The sequence below is a fragment of the Talpa occidentalis genome, unplaced genomic scaffold, assembly GCF_014898055.3.
Source record: "Talpa occidentalis isolate TD23 unplaced genomic scaffold, MPIMG_talOcc4v2.1 talOcc4.4, whole genome shotgun sequence".
NCBI classification, from domain to species: domain Eukaryota; kingdom Metazoa; phylum Chordata; class Mammalia; order Eulipotyphla; family Talpidae; genus Talpa; species Talpa occidentalis.
The window spans coordinates 84,545,905-84,562,253 of NW_023604295.1; the positions used below are offsets into that span (position 1 = coordinate 84,545,905).

Here is a 16,349-nt window from a genome sequence, read left to right on the forward strand (position 1 = left end):
CTCCGGGCGCTTCTGCACCGCTGCCCTGGGTGTGTTTATCACAGCGAGTTTACATGGAGTTTGGGGAGCAGGGAGCGTTTTCTGGGCCTGACCACCCCCTCCCGCCCGGGTCTAGCCGGCTGGAGGCAAAGCTACCCCAGAGGCCAGGTCTGAGCAGCTATCCCCCACTTCTCACCCCTCTGTGGCCCTGGAGGCGGGGGAGAGGATGTGAGGAGGGCGCTCAGCCTTTGCATCTCTCCAGGAGTCCTTCAGAAGGAAGAAGATCCTCCTGCATCAGCGTCCATTTAGGCTGGGCCGGTTGGAATGGAAGCCCCTGCCCAGGACAAGCACATCCTTAATGTCCGCGACTCTTTCCGGAGAAGCTGAATTCAGATTTGTTGTTTGGCGTTGTTCGCCCAGAATAACCCTGACCGCTTCCTGGGTTCGGATCCTCACTTTCGTTATCTACGAAATTACCTCCAGTGGAGACTTTGTGTTTGGTTCACAGTTTGAGTCAGGGAGCAAGACGCCTCCAGCTTCACTCTGGGGAGTCAGCGCTTCTGGGCCTCTGCGCCCCCCACCCCAGAGCTACAGGAAGGTTAGTTTCTGGGAAAGCTGCCGTGGGAATTGTGATGAGGCTGCGCTGACCCTGTGGTTTGCTCTGGGAAGTCTGCACATTTCATACTATTACCAATTCCCATCACAGCACAGAGTATCTTTCCATTTATCTCTGCTTTTCATTTCTTTTACCGGCATTTTCTAGTTTTTCAGTGCACAGGTTTTTCTTCATTAACTGTTTCCCCAGGTATTTCATTCTGTTTTGATGCAATTGTACAATTTTCCTATGGATGCTTTCTGATGGGTCTTAATGAGGGTGTAGATACACAACTGAGTTTTGTGTCTATACTGATTGTGTGTTCTGTCACCTTACTGGGTTCATCTTTTCTAACCGTTTGCCTTTTTTGGTGGCGTGATGCTTCCTGGCCGGGTATTGCACTCAGGCCACAGTGGCCTCCGACAGCTTCATAGCACGGAGAGACGAATCCCTGGGCCCCCAGTAAGGACAGAGTCTTCCTTTGTGGGCTGCTGCTTGTTGCGAGCCAGCCGCAGCAGTCTGGGTGTCAGGGGTTCCTGAAGGATGGGAAGGCATCGGCAATTGTAGAGAAATGGTAAGGGAGGGGGAAGGGGGAATGAGGACTCAAACACTCAGTCAGGGTGCAGGCATCATCCTGCTGAGGGTCTCAGCAGTCCTTTATTTATACTAAAGCAAATCGTGAGTGCACAAACATAAGGTAGGAAGATAATAATCATCACATGCTCTTTTTCAGGAGCAGCCAAGGGTCTGTTGGCAGAGGTGTAACATTTATTATTCTTTGTCTTAAAGAAGGCACAGTTGCTAAACAAATGTTTTCAAAATAGTTATTTACTTTAAACAATCCAACAGTTATTGTATTACTAGCAAAAAAGCCTATGTGTCTGCAACTAACATTTTTAAGTTTGCCTTGGTGAACAATTAACTAAGGGCTGAGGGAAACAAAGGGCAGGAAGTTACCTGCAGGGAGGGAGACAAAGAGATTATTTCTAACTAACCTATAAAGTTTAGGCTAACATATAACTAATTGATTAAAGGAAAAAACAGAAGGCTTTTATATAGAAATCATCATCTATAGCATATTGTTTTAATATTGATTTGATATTAAGGAACCAAGGGCCTGGAGGGCATTAATGCCAGGCAAGCCGCACTGACTCTTCCCTAGCCCCTAACTCTCAATTAAGGGAGTGGCTCATGGCGGCCCAGGGAGTGGCTCATGGCAGAGGCCTGCTTAGCAGGCTCTGTGTCAGGGCTGCGTCCTGCGCTGTGCAGTCACTCACACTCCTTCTGATATGTTCATGTGACTGTCAATATTAAGACAATGGAAGGGCCTCCCTCTGGTGCCAGGGGCAATCTGCAGCCTCAGCAGCACAAGTTCCATCCCCAGGCCCGCCAGGGAGGTTATCCACATGGCGCTGCAGACCTTTCCTGAACCGCCCACTGTTTCCCTCAGCAGTGCATTTCAGTCAATCTGCCTGTTCTGTTCCTCACTTTGTCTTGGGTGAATCCTCTCATCCCCACACCTCTAGCCTGCACCCCAGCTCTTGGATGTATAAATAAATCTTAAAAAAATATATCTCCACCCCACACAGGGCCCTACAGGACACACAGATGCTGGGACTCAAAAGTGCAAATGCTTCCCACAGCCCCTGCCCTCCACTTCCCACTGCCATGTCCTCCACGAGGGTGTCATCAGCTCTGTCTCCAAGGCGAGTCCGAATCTGTCCACTGAGCTGCATCCTCGCCACCACCTCCTTGCAGGCGTGTCCTTTCTTACCTGGCTTGTTGCAGCAGCCTCCTAACAGATCTTATTTTATCTGTACCTCCTTCTAGAACATTCCGGACACAACATTCCTGGAGGCTCCTGCTGGCTCCACACCGTGCTGACCTGGCAGGTCCAGGTATGGAGACGCCTGTCAACAAAGGGGTTTGGGTCCTACAGTACGACCGCGCACCCCAAAGCGCTGGTCTCAGGCTCTCACTTTCTTGGCGCTTGTCCCCCAGGCAGGACAGGGATATCCTTTAGGCCTCATTCCCTTCTCCTTACGCGGCATCTGCCCTTGGGCTGTTGGGGCTCCCCAAGATGTCCACAGGGGCCGTGCGCATGGACCCTGCTGGTCAGTCAGTTGTGCTGCTTGTCTGAGTCACTGGGATGGCTAAAGTATTTATCCATTTGCAAAAAAAAAAGTCTGGAAGGGCTAAACACAAGGCTGGGACTTAGGCGGCGGCGGCACAGGAACGGGAGCACCTGGAGTGGGTAGGAGAGCCCAAGAAATCAGAGCTTGGCCTTGGCCAAGACCCCAGACCCGAGCCCTGGCGGGGGCGGCAGGCCCCCGTGAAAGCCCCCCGGGAGGGGGGAGGGACGGGGGCGCGGGAGGGAGCGCGCTCTGCACTTCAGGGTCACAAGGAAAAGGGGGGCTTTCCCTGCCATGGATGGCTTTGTGGGAATCAGGCCGAACTGGGAAATGCGAAGGGCGGTGACCTGTGCGTGTCAGGTCCCAGCTGTGCGGCTTTCGCTTTCCCAGCGCGGGCGTGATGGCTCCCGCCCCCATCAGGACTGGAAACTGAGGCACGGAGGGACGACAGGCCCCAGGCCCTGGGGAGGGCACAGTAGTAACAGTGGACGAAGCGGCCCGTGACCCGGAGGTCTGCACCCCCTTGCGGGCCCGCCTGTCACACCCCTGCTCCAGCCCTCCCCGCTGAGGTGCGGACCCCAGAGCCGCCCCGGGCGGCCACGAGGTCCAGCCCCTGCGGGCGTCCACGCTCGGTCCTGGCCCACGCCCCAGTGTGGCCCCAGCGCCCGCGCGCGCCGCGACCACAGCCCCCCAAACGGAGCCGCGGACCGGAAGGCCCCGCAGTCCCCGCGCCCGCTCCGCCCCAGAGGGCGCACGCTTCCCGGGACCCGGCGGGGACGCGCCCCCTCCCCTGCTGCCCCGGCCACCAGGGCTCTCCCACTCCAGCCAGCGCCTCCCCCGCGCCTGCGCACCTGCGGTGGCTGCGGCGCCGGCTCCACAGAACCCAGCCTGGGTCTGGCCGGGGAAGGGGAGTCTTCGTGGGGACCCGCTGTCGGCGGGAGGGGCCGGGACTGGGGCGGGGGACGCGGGGCCACGAAGCCAGTGGTGGGCAAGCCTAAGCCAGTGGTGGGAAAGCCGGACCCCTCTCTCCCCAGGGGGAGCCGAGCCCCACCCGCCCCCCAGCTGAGTCGCCTGGACAGGCTCAGTCAGGCCACACGGAGCTCAAGCGAGTTTCCAGCGCCCCGGGACTGGGGGGCGAGGCCTTCTGGGCGGAGAGCAGAACACCGAGTTGAGAGGACGGAACTGGGCAGCCTTGGGGGTCGTGTGGGGGGGGGGCAGCGACAGGTGGAGCTCCCCCTGGAAGGGCCAGAAGCAGAGATGAAAGTACGTTGCGGGAGCTTTTGGAGTGGGGTGGAGGGATTTTGGGCTACTAGAGCTCCGTAAATGGCAAGAGGCCCATGCCATCCGCGGGGAGAGGCAGGAGCCAGATGGAGCTCAGGAGAGGGTTGGGTGGACACACCTGGGGTCAGACCGGCCTCTAGCCCCGCGACCCTTGCTAGTGGGAAACACGCGGAGGAGCCGCCTCTCAGGGACACTCTCTCCTTCCCTCTGTCAGGGCGCCATCGATAGGGTGACCTTTGGCCCCCCTAGGCGGCGTGGGTGTGGCAGGACCATGTGACCGTGCCCTGTGCCGCACACCCTGGACACGGCTTGTGTATTTATCTGTCACCCGGTCGCATCCTCCTGGCATCGCAACAGCTAGGCAAGTGCCAGGCCGAGCCATCCCTGGGCCTAATCATCGTCCTGCAAGCAGGGGAGCCCCCTCCCAAGCCGTTGTCACCCCCTCTTCTGTCTCAAGGCTTCCTGGAGTGGCCCAGAGCACCCCAGCAGACGGCCATCGTCCTGGTGGTGTGTGTGCTCTCCCTGTTCTGGTGTTGACCGGGATGCCCTTGGCGCTTTTCTTCTCACCATGGTGCCACTGCCGCCAAGAGTTCTGCGCGTCGGGGAGGAAGTGACCGGGCTAGCAGCAGGACAGGCCACTGAGGCTGACCAAGTGTCCTCTCAACACCGGGGACATTACTTTTGTTGTGTTTAACCTTTTGGGGAGGCTTTGCACCCGTGTCCCTGAAGGAAGTCATCCTAGATGCAAATGTTTTCTATCCCACTGGGAGGGGGGTAGGGATTTCCCCCCCCCCCCCCCCCCCCCCCCCCCCCAGCTGGAGGTGCAGCTGGACTTCACAGAAGGTAGACAGAGGTAGCTCTGGGGGTGGACAGTGCTAGTAGCTTCCTGACCTGTGTCCTTGGGGCGTAGAATATTTCTCCAGATACTGAACCCTCATCTTGTTTCTGGAGGAGTCTCTTGTCTGTTGAATTCAGGGTCATGTGAGGACTCACTCACCCTTTTATCTGCTTGTAAAGAGTCAGTTCCTTGACATTTGGAAAGAGGCCTCCATTTGAGGGATCATGTCCTGGAGCCAGGGAGGGCTGACTCTTGGCTGCCGTGTATCTGTTGCTTTTTATTCATCCTCATGATGGATTTTGTTGCTAGAAAATCCTCCCACTCAGCCGTTGCCATGTTTGCCTTCATTTTACCATGTTATCCTTACCTTTTTGGTCGATTTGTAAGTGTTGAATTAGTTGACTCTGGCTTCTCCAAAGAAACAGCATCAGGATGGATTTATATCCATTTCCCTCCAGCTTTGGGATGTTTCCCATTATTAGCTCTTGGTTTTGAAAAAATGTGTTTCTACTCCTCGTGTCAATGTGGAGGTTGAATCCTTTGTGTTCTCTGACTACAGATTATCCAGTAGTAGAACCAGCCTCGGCAGCTTCCTGAAGTTGGATGCCCCGTGTTTTTTATGTCACACCGTCCTGTTTCTAACTCATAATGGCTGGACTGACTCAAAAGGTCATTTTCTTGATTTCTGGCTCTGTGGGAATGTGGCCTCTCCACTGCTTTCCCAAGCTTTCTGGAAGCCTTGGCTGCGGCCTGCCTGGATCACGACCTGTGTGTGTATGTGTGAGTGAGCGTGTGTGTGTGTCGTGGACATTTGAGGGTGATTTTCCATTTGTAGAATCTCAAAGTTGGCTTATGACACTGCGCACGCCTTATTTTGGCCCGCCTCTGTCCCAAGCCCATGAAGGTTATGGGGAAAACCTGCAAGGATGAGTCTATTTTTCTAATTTTTGCTCTCTGAGCTCAGCAGCTGTGACTGGACATGGAAATAGAGCGTCGCTCTGCCGAGAATATGGGATTCACGCAAGAAATCCCAAATAAATGGTGAAAGTGAGACCCTTCATGTCACTTGACTAGGATTCCGAGGCCTTTTAATGCTATGCTAGAGAAATGAAGACATGCAGGTTTGAAATGGGGGGGGGGTTTCTCCCCATCGTGCTCCTGGGGTGCAGTCACTCCAACAAAAAGGGGCATCTAAAGGGAAAGGACACAAATCTGAATAGGGTCACTGTATCCGTGTGGCATAGCATCCTGTCCCACCCCACCCCGCCCCTTCCCGTCCTGTCTTGGCGTCCTGCCCCCATGTCCTGTAGCTCCCCACCGCACCCTGCCCCGCCCTGTCGCATCGCATCCCGTCCCCGTTGAACCCCTGCCATGCCCCTTTGCGCCCCACCCCGCCCCGTCTGGCCATGCTCCGCAGTGTCGCTTCCTGTGGAACCCTGCCATGCCCGGTGCCCCGTTATGCTCTACTCCATCTACAGCACTACCTGGTGGCGGACAGGAACAGTCCATCTGGTCAACCCACCTGAATGCCTGCGGGCCCCGGGCCTGCCAACTGTCGACCTCAGCAGGGCCCAGCAGCAGCCGCGGCCCCCTCCCCATTGGCAACCCAGGAACCGACACACCTGGCCACCTGCACCCCAGATTCGGGCCGCCCCCACCCCACTCCCTCAGAGGTGTCTCCTGCCATCCAGGAAGGGGCAAAGCACCCTGGAGCTGCAGCAGGAGGATGGGGGTGTTCCTAGCGAGCAGCCCCTGCCAGCGGGCAAGTGTGCTGCGGGCCTGACTGAAGACAAGCACTCGCACACTGGGGTGGATCCTTGTTTCCTCATGGGCACCTGGGCACAGGCTCCCCTCACACTGAGCAGGGTTACCCACCCCCCACCCCCAGCTTCAGGGGCTCCAGGGTTTAACAGCCAACTCACAAGAGTGGTGTGTGTCCCAGCGTAGACCTCAGGCACTGCCTGCAGGTCCAGAGCACTCCAGGCACACACGCACCTTGGCCATAACACAGACAAGCCCAGGGCCCTCCTCCTGCCAAGTGTGGTGGGGCACCTCACCAACAGGGGGTACAGCCACAGCCCCCTGGTAGCATAGGCACAGGCAGCAACCCCCAACCGCAGGTTGCTCTTTGGAGTGAGGCATCAGGACAGGGGGAACCTAGGGAGTCAGGCCCCCTCAACAGGAACACATGAGGGGAACAGGCCCCAAGCCACTGGGGCAATGCCACAGAGGCCACAGGCAGGAGCTAAGAGACATGGAAGCCCCCCCTCCAACCCCAGATAGCCCAAGCCCCCATCTCTTCCCAGCCCTGCTACACCACAGTCACAGCCCAGGGAACAGCCCCCCACACCATGGGCTTGGGTATGAGGCCTGGCCTCACCACAGCTTGGGGCTCAGGGGAGCCAGTTCTGCACCTGCATTTGTGCTTGAGAACACCATGTAGCCCCACAGGGGCCACCGCAGACAGCACACCCTCTTAAGAGGGGTGGTGGTATGGGCTGCAGCTCAGGCCCCAGCAGCTTAGGACAACACGAGGCCCCTTTGCTCGATTCCAGGCAGGAGCCCACGGCTCACTTAGTATAGACCAGGCCCCCCACATGTGGCACAGTGTAAGCACAACCCACTGTACCCGCAACCAGGTCTTGGGGAGCCTGCAGGCAACATGGAGAGCTGCCCCATAAGCACCCGCCCCCAGTGCTGCTCCCAGACCAAAGCACTCACCCACAGCCCCTGTGGCCTCTCAGAGCCACCTGGACCATGCTTGCCGCGGTGTTTGTTCCCCACTTGCCACGAGTCCGTCTGCCCCGGCAGTCTCACCCCACTGATGAGCAGAGGCAACCCCCACAGGGAGCACACAGGCATAGCAGAGTCAGCCCAGCCAGACCATTGCTTGGGGTTAGGGTTATCATAGCAAGTAAAAAGGGCACTTTCTAAGGTGCCATAGGAGATGCAAGGGCCTGCAGAGAGGAGCCACCACCCCTCAGAGCCCACCACTGACAGCCCAGGCCATGGCCCCCAGCCCCCCTCAACATGGGCAAGGCACCCCTGCCACCACTGCAATGGGGCTGAAGCTAAACACTCTTCCAGGGGCAGTCCAGTAAGGGCAGCACAACCATGGGGTACACAGCACTAGGGGACAGAGCCACTGAGCTGGATGGGGCCAAGCCCTGGCATCAGCCCTCCATGACCCCAGGTGCCCTCTCGTGGGAGAGGAGCAACACCAGCCCTGCAGGCACAAGCAAGGGCTCCCACAATCACCCCCCTGGATGGCCAGACTCTAAAGGTAGCTGGAGCCTGAAGCTGGCCCCAGCACCTCTGTCATGGCCCCAGCCTGTCATGGCCCTCCACTGTCTTGAGAGCCGGAATCCCATGTCCAGGCTGCAGCACTCACAATGGGGAAGATGCCACCCCAGGGGCCTTGTACACAGGGCTCAGCCAGCACTTGATGTGCATCAGGGAGGAGGAACAGCCATTTGGGGGCTCAGAGCTTTCTTTTCTTCTTTACCTAACAGTCCCCACTATGTGACAGCAGCACTGACCCATGCACACAAGGCAGGGCTCAGCACACAGCCAACTGCTTGGACAAGAGCCTTTGGCAGTTCAAGCACCCCCACTGCCCACCCAAACTCAGGGAGGCTGCAAACCTCAGTGATGGGGGCAGTGACCCATGAGGCAACACAACACTCAGTCACCATGAGCTGGATCTCCACCTGCCCACCAGGGGCACCTCCCCTATAGGGCCCAGCTGGAGGGCTCTGCTCTACAACCAGTCACACAGGACCCAAAGGGCCCCAGCTCCTGGGGCAAGCAGTACCATGTGGGAGATGGGTGCTGCTGGCCATCACCCAGAACTCCAGGCCTCTGACACTTGTAGGCAACACAGGGACAGCCAACCCCAGGCCCCCAGGGACCTCCAGTTACCACCTTTGCTGGATCTACTGTGACACTATAGCCCCCATGGGGCTGTGGTGGCCTGGGCACTGCCCACAGGCAGGCACTCCGGGAGCCCCACCAGCACCAGCTGCCCCCACAGGCCTCTCTTGCACACTGGAGCTGGCAACATGGGGCTCCTCCTTTCTCTGGCATCTCCTGCTCCAGCAGCGCCACACAAAGGCTGCCCTCTAGCCCCAAAACAGCCCCATGGGTCCAGGTGGCTCAACACACTGGCTCTTTCCAAAGTGAGGGCTCCAGGTAGCATGACACCCCACTGAGGGTGTATCCAGCAGCCATACCAACCATGAGCTGCCCAGCTAGCAGCCACAGGTACCCACAGCCTGAGGGCCAAAAAGACAGACCCCAAGCACAAGACTCACCTCAGATCCCCCTACAGCTTGAGTGCTTGGTGAACATCAGTTGTAGAACACAAGGGCCCTCTTCACTGCATCCCAGGTGGATAGTGGCCTTGGGAGGGAGCCCAGAGACCCTGGCACAGTGTAAGCCAAGAGCCAGGTGGTGGCCAGGGTAGCACAGAGTATGGCCAGAGAAGACCAAGAAAAGAAAGGCCACAGAGGCCCAGAGGACCCAACTCTGAGGCTGTATATGCACAGTGGGGTCAGCTCATGACATTGGCAACTGCATGACTGACCCTCCCTGAGGAGCCACACCACTGAGGTGTGCAGCTGTGGACACTCCATCAACCCCAACTTGGTCTGAGGCCAGCACCACAGCAGGCGGGGCCACAGGGACACAAGGCCAGGGCAGCACCCCCTGGTCCTTTCAGGGCATCAGAACAGCGAGGCCCTATAGGGCCTGCGTTGTGGGTGCAGTGTTTGCATTCTGCGTGAGGCACCACTACCGTGATCAGGTCTTGGGGAACGTGCAGGAAACTCACAGCCCTGCCAGGCAGCACCCCCAGCTACTCCGAGATGGAGACGCTTATTGCAGACTCGGCGGCTTCTCAGAGGCTGAACACCTGTCCGGCCACGGCGCCTGTTGCCTGCTTGGCACACTCACCCGCCTTTGGGCAGCGGCAGCACCCGCTGGGAGACCTTGTGTGGCAGCCGGATGTGCTTCCACCGTGGGCGGGTGCTGCTGTGGCGCGCGTTGCGGAGCTCTGAGGCGCCATAGCGAGGGCGCGGGTTTGCGGAGACGCCCGAAAACGCAGACACTGTTGAGGGCACGCGTGGGGTTCCGCCGAGAGAGCAGCCGCCGATACTCTGGCGGCAAAAAGCGCAGATTTGGGGCCAGAAAAACCTCAGCGCCCAGCGGCGGGGCCGAGCCGCCGGTCCCCGTGGGCCCCTGGAGCTGCGGCCCGAACCCCAGCCCCCTGCCCCCCGCGCGACCCCTTTCCCGCCGCCCCGGTGCGCGCGGGGGCTTCAGGTCGACCTCCGGCCGGGGGAGGAGCCGGAGCCCCGTGGCGGGGCCGTCCAGCCTCGGCCGTCTGGGGCGCCTCTCCGCACTTGGGGCGCTGCGGGCCCGGCTCCCCCCGCAGCCCTCCCCGAGGGCGGCTCCGGCCCGACCCCGCCGGAGACCCGCGTCCTGAGGCTCCGGGATCCTGGGATCCGGCCCCGGGCCCCTGGCTTCAGCCCACGAGCCGGCCGCGATTCGCGGCCCCGGCCCTGGTCTTTCCGCGGGTTCGGCGCGAAGCTCGCACCTCGCGGGTCTCGCCCGGCCCCCCCGCGACCCCCGGCGCCCGCTCCCCGCGACAGCGCCCGCCCCAGGTCCCCGGCCCGGCTCAGCCGCCCTGGCCCGGCCTGCTGCGCCGAGTTCGCGGGGGGCTCGGCCCCCGGCCCCCTCACTCGCGGATGTTGTGCCGGCTCCCGCTCCAGACACCCCAGGCTCGCGGCTCGCGGCCCCGCCCCCGTTCAGGAGCCGCCCCCACCCGCAGCACTCGGCCCCCAGCCCCGGCCCGACCCTGGGGTCACGGATCCCGCCGGATTCGCGGCCCCCGACCCCGCGGCTCCTGCGGGAGACTTGGGGTGAACAGCGGCGGCATCTCCGACCTCCGGGCTCGGCAGCGGGGCTGGACCCCGGTGGTCCCTCACACCCCCGGGGCTCCCTCCCCCGGGACGGGACGCGGCAGTCAGGCCGAAGGAGATGCAACCCCGGGCGCGGGACAGCCGCTGCCTCCCCCGGGACCCGCCCGCAGAGGTGCACCCCGCGCTGTGCAGGTCCCGGCGACCTGCAGGAGGAGGCGCGGCCGCCGCGGAGAGCTGGTCGACCCGCGCTGCGCGCAGCCGCAGCGAGCTCGCTGCCCGCCCCTGTACAGCTGCGTTCACAATCCCCCCGCGTCGGACGCCTCCGCGCAGCCCGCCGGATCGGCCCGTCCCGCCCGCGCGCCCCGGCCTCCTGGAACCGCGCGCCGGGCGCCGTCGCCAAATGCACCCCCTTCGCGGGTGGGCGTGGGGGGTGGGCAGGCGCCGTCTACGCGGCCGTCAGGGGGCGCCCACGCCCCCCCCCAGCCGGGCTCCGCCTCGCGCGCGGCTCTAGCTGGTCCCAGCGGCCTCGCTCCCGGGGAGACGCCGAGACCGGGCGGCCGAGGCGAGGCGGTGGGGTCGGCGCGCACCAGCACGAGCCATGCGAGGACGCGGGACGCAGGACACGACCCAATGGCCTCGGACCTGGGAAGCGGGGGCGGAGGCGGCGGGGAGTCCCTTCCCCGTCGGCAGGAATTGGGGAGCGGGTGTCTGGCGCCCGCCTGGGGGCTGGGGGCGGCCCCGAGGTCAGGCCACCGGCGGTGGCCTCGGGCCCTCCCCTGGGGTCGCTCCGCCTGCGCGGCCACCTTTGCGCGCGCGCCTCTGGGGACAGGGCCGCCCTCCGCGCCTGCCGGTGTTCTCAAGGCTCGGCTCAGCTGGGGGTACCAGGACCCTCCTCTTACGCGGAGCCTCGCAGCTGCGTGCACGGTCCTGGGGCGGCTCCCCGGCGGGGCGGCTCCTTGGGCCCTCCCAGCGGGCTACTGTGTGCCAATGGCGGGCGCAGGAAAGAACCGGAACTCTTGCCTTCTGACTTGGAGGGCCCCCAGGGCTAGTGTTGTGGATGCTCACCTGCATCCTTTCACCCCAGGACTCATTCTTCCTGAGGGCCCACTGTGTGCTGAAGCCCGGGTGACATCCAGAGTACAGGGGAGATTCAGGCCCTGGGCACCAGGGCCAGTACAGGTGATGCTAGAACGGAAGCAAAAAGTCCAACAGTCCCTGGTTCCTTGGCTGAGCAGAGCTGAGCTGAGCTGAGTGGCCTCCCCGGTCTGGACTCTCCTCCTGCAGTTATACACCCGCAGATCCCTGGTGCTTAACTTATTTTCAAATAAATCATGTTTTTCAAACTTTTAGGGGTGGAACAAGGGAACCTGTGTATGGATTGTACAGGGATAAGAAGAGATTCATTCTGTTGGGATGATGTTGCGGTTGTTTAGGAGATGATTTTGGTTAAACACGCAAGCAAAGGTATTTACCACCGAAGCGAGGTCAGGTCTTATAATTTATTTCAAAATAAATTTGGAAACAGACATTTCCATGACCTATTTTAAAATCATTTATCTGTTATATAGCCTAGTAAACTCTTGTTTTTCTTGGTGATGTTTAAAATTTCAAAGGTGTTGGATTAGGGAATGCACCACACTTTACACTTTCCAGTATAATTGGAAAATCTCGTTTTTTTAAACGTGGGATTTTTGTGTAGACCTGTTGTCCTAGACACAGGGCAGTTCGTCAGTTGATGTTGTGCCCAGACTGTGGGCACCTCGGGGTACCCCATGTGTAGGGTGTCCGAGAATGAACGGGATCCCCAGGGGCCGCCCCTGTGGGGGCACATTCAGGCAAATGAGCGAATATTCACACGAACCCTCGCTTACCCGGACTTACGGGGAAATAGGGCAGAGGCGGCCAGGGGACCACAGACATGGTGCGTGGGGGGGCCCTGGGAGGACTCTGGGGGGACTCCGTGCCTCTGAGGGGGACTTAGTACCTGGTGGGGGCTCGGTGCCCGGGGGAGGGGTGGCTGATTATTTTTTGACTGCCCAAGTTGCACACCACGGGGTCGTGACTGGTGAGATGATGTTGGGGTCCTGCTGTGATTATGACTCCGAGGGAGGCCGCGGTGGACCTGCGCCCAGTGGGCCACCGGTGCTGCGGCAGCGGGGCGCCCCACGAAGGCGGCGGCTTCTGGAAGGTGGGTCCTTAGGTGTGTAGTGCCGCTGAGCCTGGAGGGCCGACCCCCGCCCCCGCGCCTCCAGGGCTCCCCGACTCCGCCGCCGTGCTGTCTCCACCCTCCAGCCCGCGGGGAGGTGCCGGCGCGGCCAGTCGCTCCGCGGCGGGGCCGCAGCACGTGCGTCCCGCTCCCCGCGGCTCCGCCGCAGTCTCGGTTCCGGACCTGCAGGGCAGAAAAGGGAAACCCGAGCCGGTGCCCTTCGTCCCGGGAGCAGCGGCTTCGTGGGGAGCTGGCGGAGCGGGGGCGCACGCAGGGCGGCGGGGCCCTGGCCGGGGCGGGACGGGGCGGTGCGGCGAGCGGGGACCAGGCCCCGGCAGGGCGGCGCCGGGTAGCGGCGGCCACGCGGGCGAGGGTCAGATCGCGCAGGGCCCCGGGCGCTGCGGGCGCGGGCCGGTGTGCCCTCCCCCCCCGTGCTGGGGGTCCCCGCGCCCTCGGGCTGCACCTCTCTCCTCCCGGGGGACACAGCGGGGATCAGGGAGAGGACTGACAGGCAGGCGGGCGGGGGAGGGGAGGAAGGGGCTGGCTTGGGGGTCGCCCCCCCTCTGCACCCCGAGGGAACAGACGCGCACTCGCGCAGCCGCGCCCTCCCCGTCCGGGTCCCGCGCCGGGGGCTAGGGGCGGCCTCCGCCAGGATCGGCGAGTTCTGGCCGCTTCTCCTCGGCCCGGAGACCCCAGTCCCGGCGCATGGCCGGGGGTGGGGGGCGACGCATTCGGGAGGCGCCCTTGCCCGGGAACTACAGCTCCCAAGAAGGCGCCGCGCCCGCCGAGACTACAACTCCCAGAAGCCCGAGGCGGGCCGGGAGCGGGGCGTGCCCTTGGGGGCGGGGTCTGGGGCTGGGCCCGCGCGAGGACCAGAGAGGCGGAGGAGCCGACCCCGAGTCACACAGCGGCCCTCGGCGCCCTCCGCCCGACAGACGCGGCCCTGGCGCGCCCCAGCTGCGCGTCCAGCCCTCGCCGGTCACCTCGCGGGCTTGGCCGATTCCCCACCGCTGGGACGAGCGATTTCCCCGCAAACGTCGGGGGCTCCCCAGTTCGAGCACGGGTGACGATGACAGACCAGCGGGACCCCGAGGGGGCAGAATAGGGGGGCGCCGGGGGCCTCCGGGGGAAGAAGCGCCCAGGGGTGCCCGGGAACCGTCTCGATGCGCAGCGAGCTCTCGCCCGCCGCCCCCTCCTTCCCGCGCCCGCCGCGGGGTCTGTCCTGGGGACGGGGCGGCGCCTTCAGGGACTGGCCCACGCGGGGAGCGCGGCGTCTGTGCCGAGAAACGTCTTCCCTGGCGAACCCCAGGGTCCCCGCGGGCCTTCCACTGACGGGACGAGGCTACCGGCGGGCCGGGGTCGCCCTCGAGACCGACTGACAGACACGAGCGCAGCCGCCGCCGCCGCCGCCCAGACCGAGTCCACTAGTGGGGCCGGAGCCTGAGCAAGTGCGCGGGACCCCCCAGGCTCAGGAGGCCGGGCAGGAGGGGCGAGGGGGGCAGGGGAGGTCCGCGGGCGCGCGCGGGCTCTCGGCATAGTCACCAGGTCATGTTGGGGCGCGGAGGGGCGCAGGGGCCTGATAAACTGCGCAGGGGCGCCCCAGACGCGCCAGGGGAGGGCGGGTCTCCGGCCGGGCGGGCGCTGCGTCGGGGACGAAGGTGCAGCCGTGCCCTCAGCTCAGTTTTCCGGGGCCAATAATGGGGGCTGGCAGGCTCGTGGCCCCTGAGCCCGGAAAGCAGGGGAGCCCCTCCCCGGATCCCCGCCCTGGCGCGGGGTCCTGGACGCCAAGGGCCGCGCTGGGCAGGACGCTCTCCCCGGACGCGGCTCCGTGGGCGCGAAAGGGCCGCGACCCCCCCGAGACCGGGGCCACAGGTGCAGGTGACCCCTTGGACTCACTTCCTGCCCTGGGGGGGAGCCTGAACCCGCCTCTGTGGGGCCCCCACACGGAAGGAACCGGCGCCGGATGTGCGGATGGAGCAGGAGACGCGAGAGAGGCTGCGGGGAGGGGGGGCTCCCCCAACCACCGCGTCCCCCCTGCCGCCCTCCTCGTCCGCCCTTCTCCCCATCCTCTCCCCTCACCGGTGGCTCCCCAAGGCCGACAGGTCCCCCCAGCGCGCCCCTCTCCCCTCTCGGGCAGCGCTTGAGTCCCGGACCCCGAGACTCAGGAGGCGGTGGGGCCCGCGGGCGGCGGGGCCGAGGCGGGAGCGGAGGCGCTTCCCGGCCGCGCTCACCGTGTCCGGCGAGGAGAGCGGAGCGGGCGGGGACGCTGCGTCCTTCTCCGGGCCGTGGACTCTCTGGCCGGGCCGCGGTGGGGCTGGCGAGGCGGGGACGGGGCCACGCGCAGGGGCCTCGGGCCGGCGGGGAAGGGCTGGACGCGGGGGCTCCGGGGCTTAGGTTGGGCCCGGAGGAGCGCACGGGCGGGCCGTCCCTGAGCGCGAACCGCGCGGCCGCGGGCTCGCTCGGGCTCCTCGGGACCCAGAGGGTGCCCCCGGGGCGGGCTCCCTTCTGTCCCGCGGGCTGTTTTCACTCCCGCAGGTTTAGGGGGCGTTTGGGGTGCATTGTAAGCTTTCTGGGCTGAGCCCCCTCCTGCCCAGGCCCAGCAGCGGGAGGGCAGAGCGGGTGCCCGGGTGTGGCAGCTGGGGGGGGGGGGTCTGTATCATTAACATGTGATTTTAACTTTGTGTGATGTTTAATATTTAAATTAATCATGTTGTTTCTGTGCAGGATGTCACTCAGCAGTGTTTGGCAAGACGAGTCCACATTTTGGATGCGGCTGGACTGTTGACTCTCCCTGTGGTGTCCCAGCGCGCTCCCTGCAGGTGTTCTCACTCTGTTCTCCTCCCGCGTGAGGGGTGAGGAGAGGGTGTGTCATTAATATGTTTCTTCTGTGGTGAGATCACAGCACCGCCAGGATTCTCCACTTTCAACATTTAACACTAACAGAAGGACTTTCCACGCCATTAAAGACTGTTTAGTGTTACTGTATCTAGCTTTTACATTTAATTTTGTGTATATTGGGGGGGTTTATTTGGATAGTTTTGAATCATTTTACTGTAAATAAAGTGTTATTGAACATTGTTACACATAAAGATTTATCGGAATTTGAAAGCATTTCCTTAGGTCATTTCCAAAATTAAAATTACTATTTCCATTGAAAATGTATTTTAGGGCATCCCCAGTGGCGCAGCGGGTTGAGCGCAGCCTGTGGAGCTGTCCACAGCCTCCGCAGCGTCAGGTAGATCCCGCCGGCCTCGGAGCAGCCCACATGGCGCGCAGACCCCTCCTGTCTCCCCACTGCGCCCCTCAGCAGTGTGTTTCAGTCAGTCTGTCTGTTCTGCCCCCAACTCTGTCTCTGGTGAATCCTCTCAAACACAACCCCCATGTCTGGCTTACCACCCAA

At 62.5% G+C, this 16,349-nt stretch overlaps 1 long non-coding RNA gene across 1 annotated transcript; it reads left to right on the forward strand.

Moving 5' to 3' along the window:
- The first annotated feature begins 233 nt into the window (after positions 1-233).
- On the forward strand, positions 234-16,046 carry LOC129146757 (uncharacterized). Its single transcript, XR_008553926.1, has 3 exons — positions 234-577; positions 2,405-2,472; positions 15,674-16,046. It is a non-coding gene; the product is annotated as an uncharacterized LOC129146757 (long non-coding RNA).
- Positions 16,047-16,349: the final 303 nt, after the last annotated feature.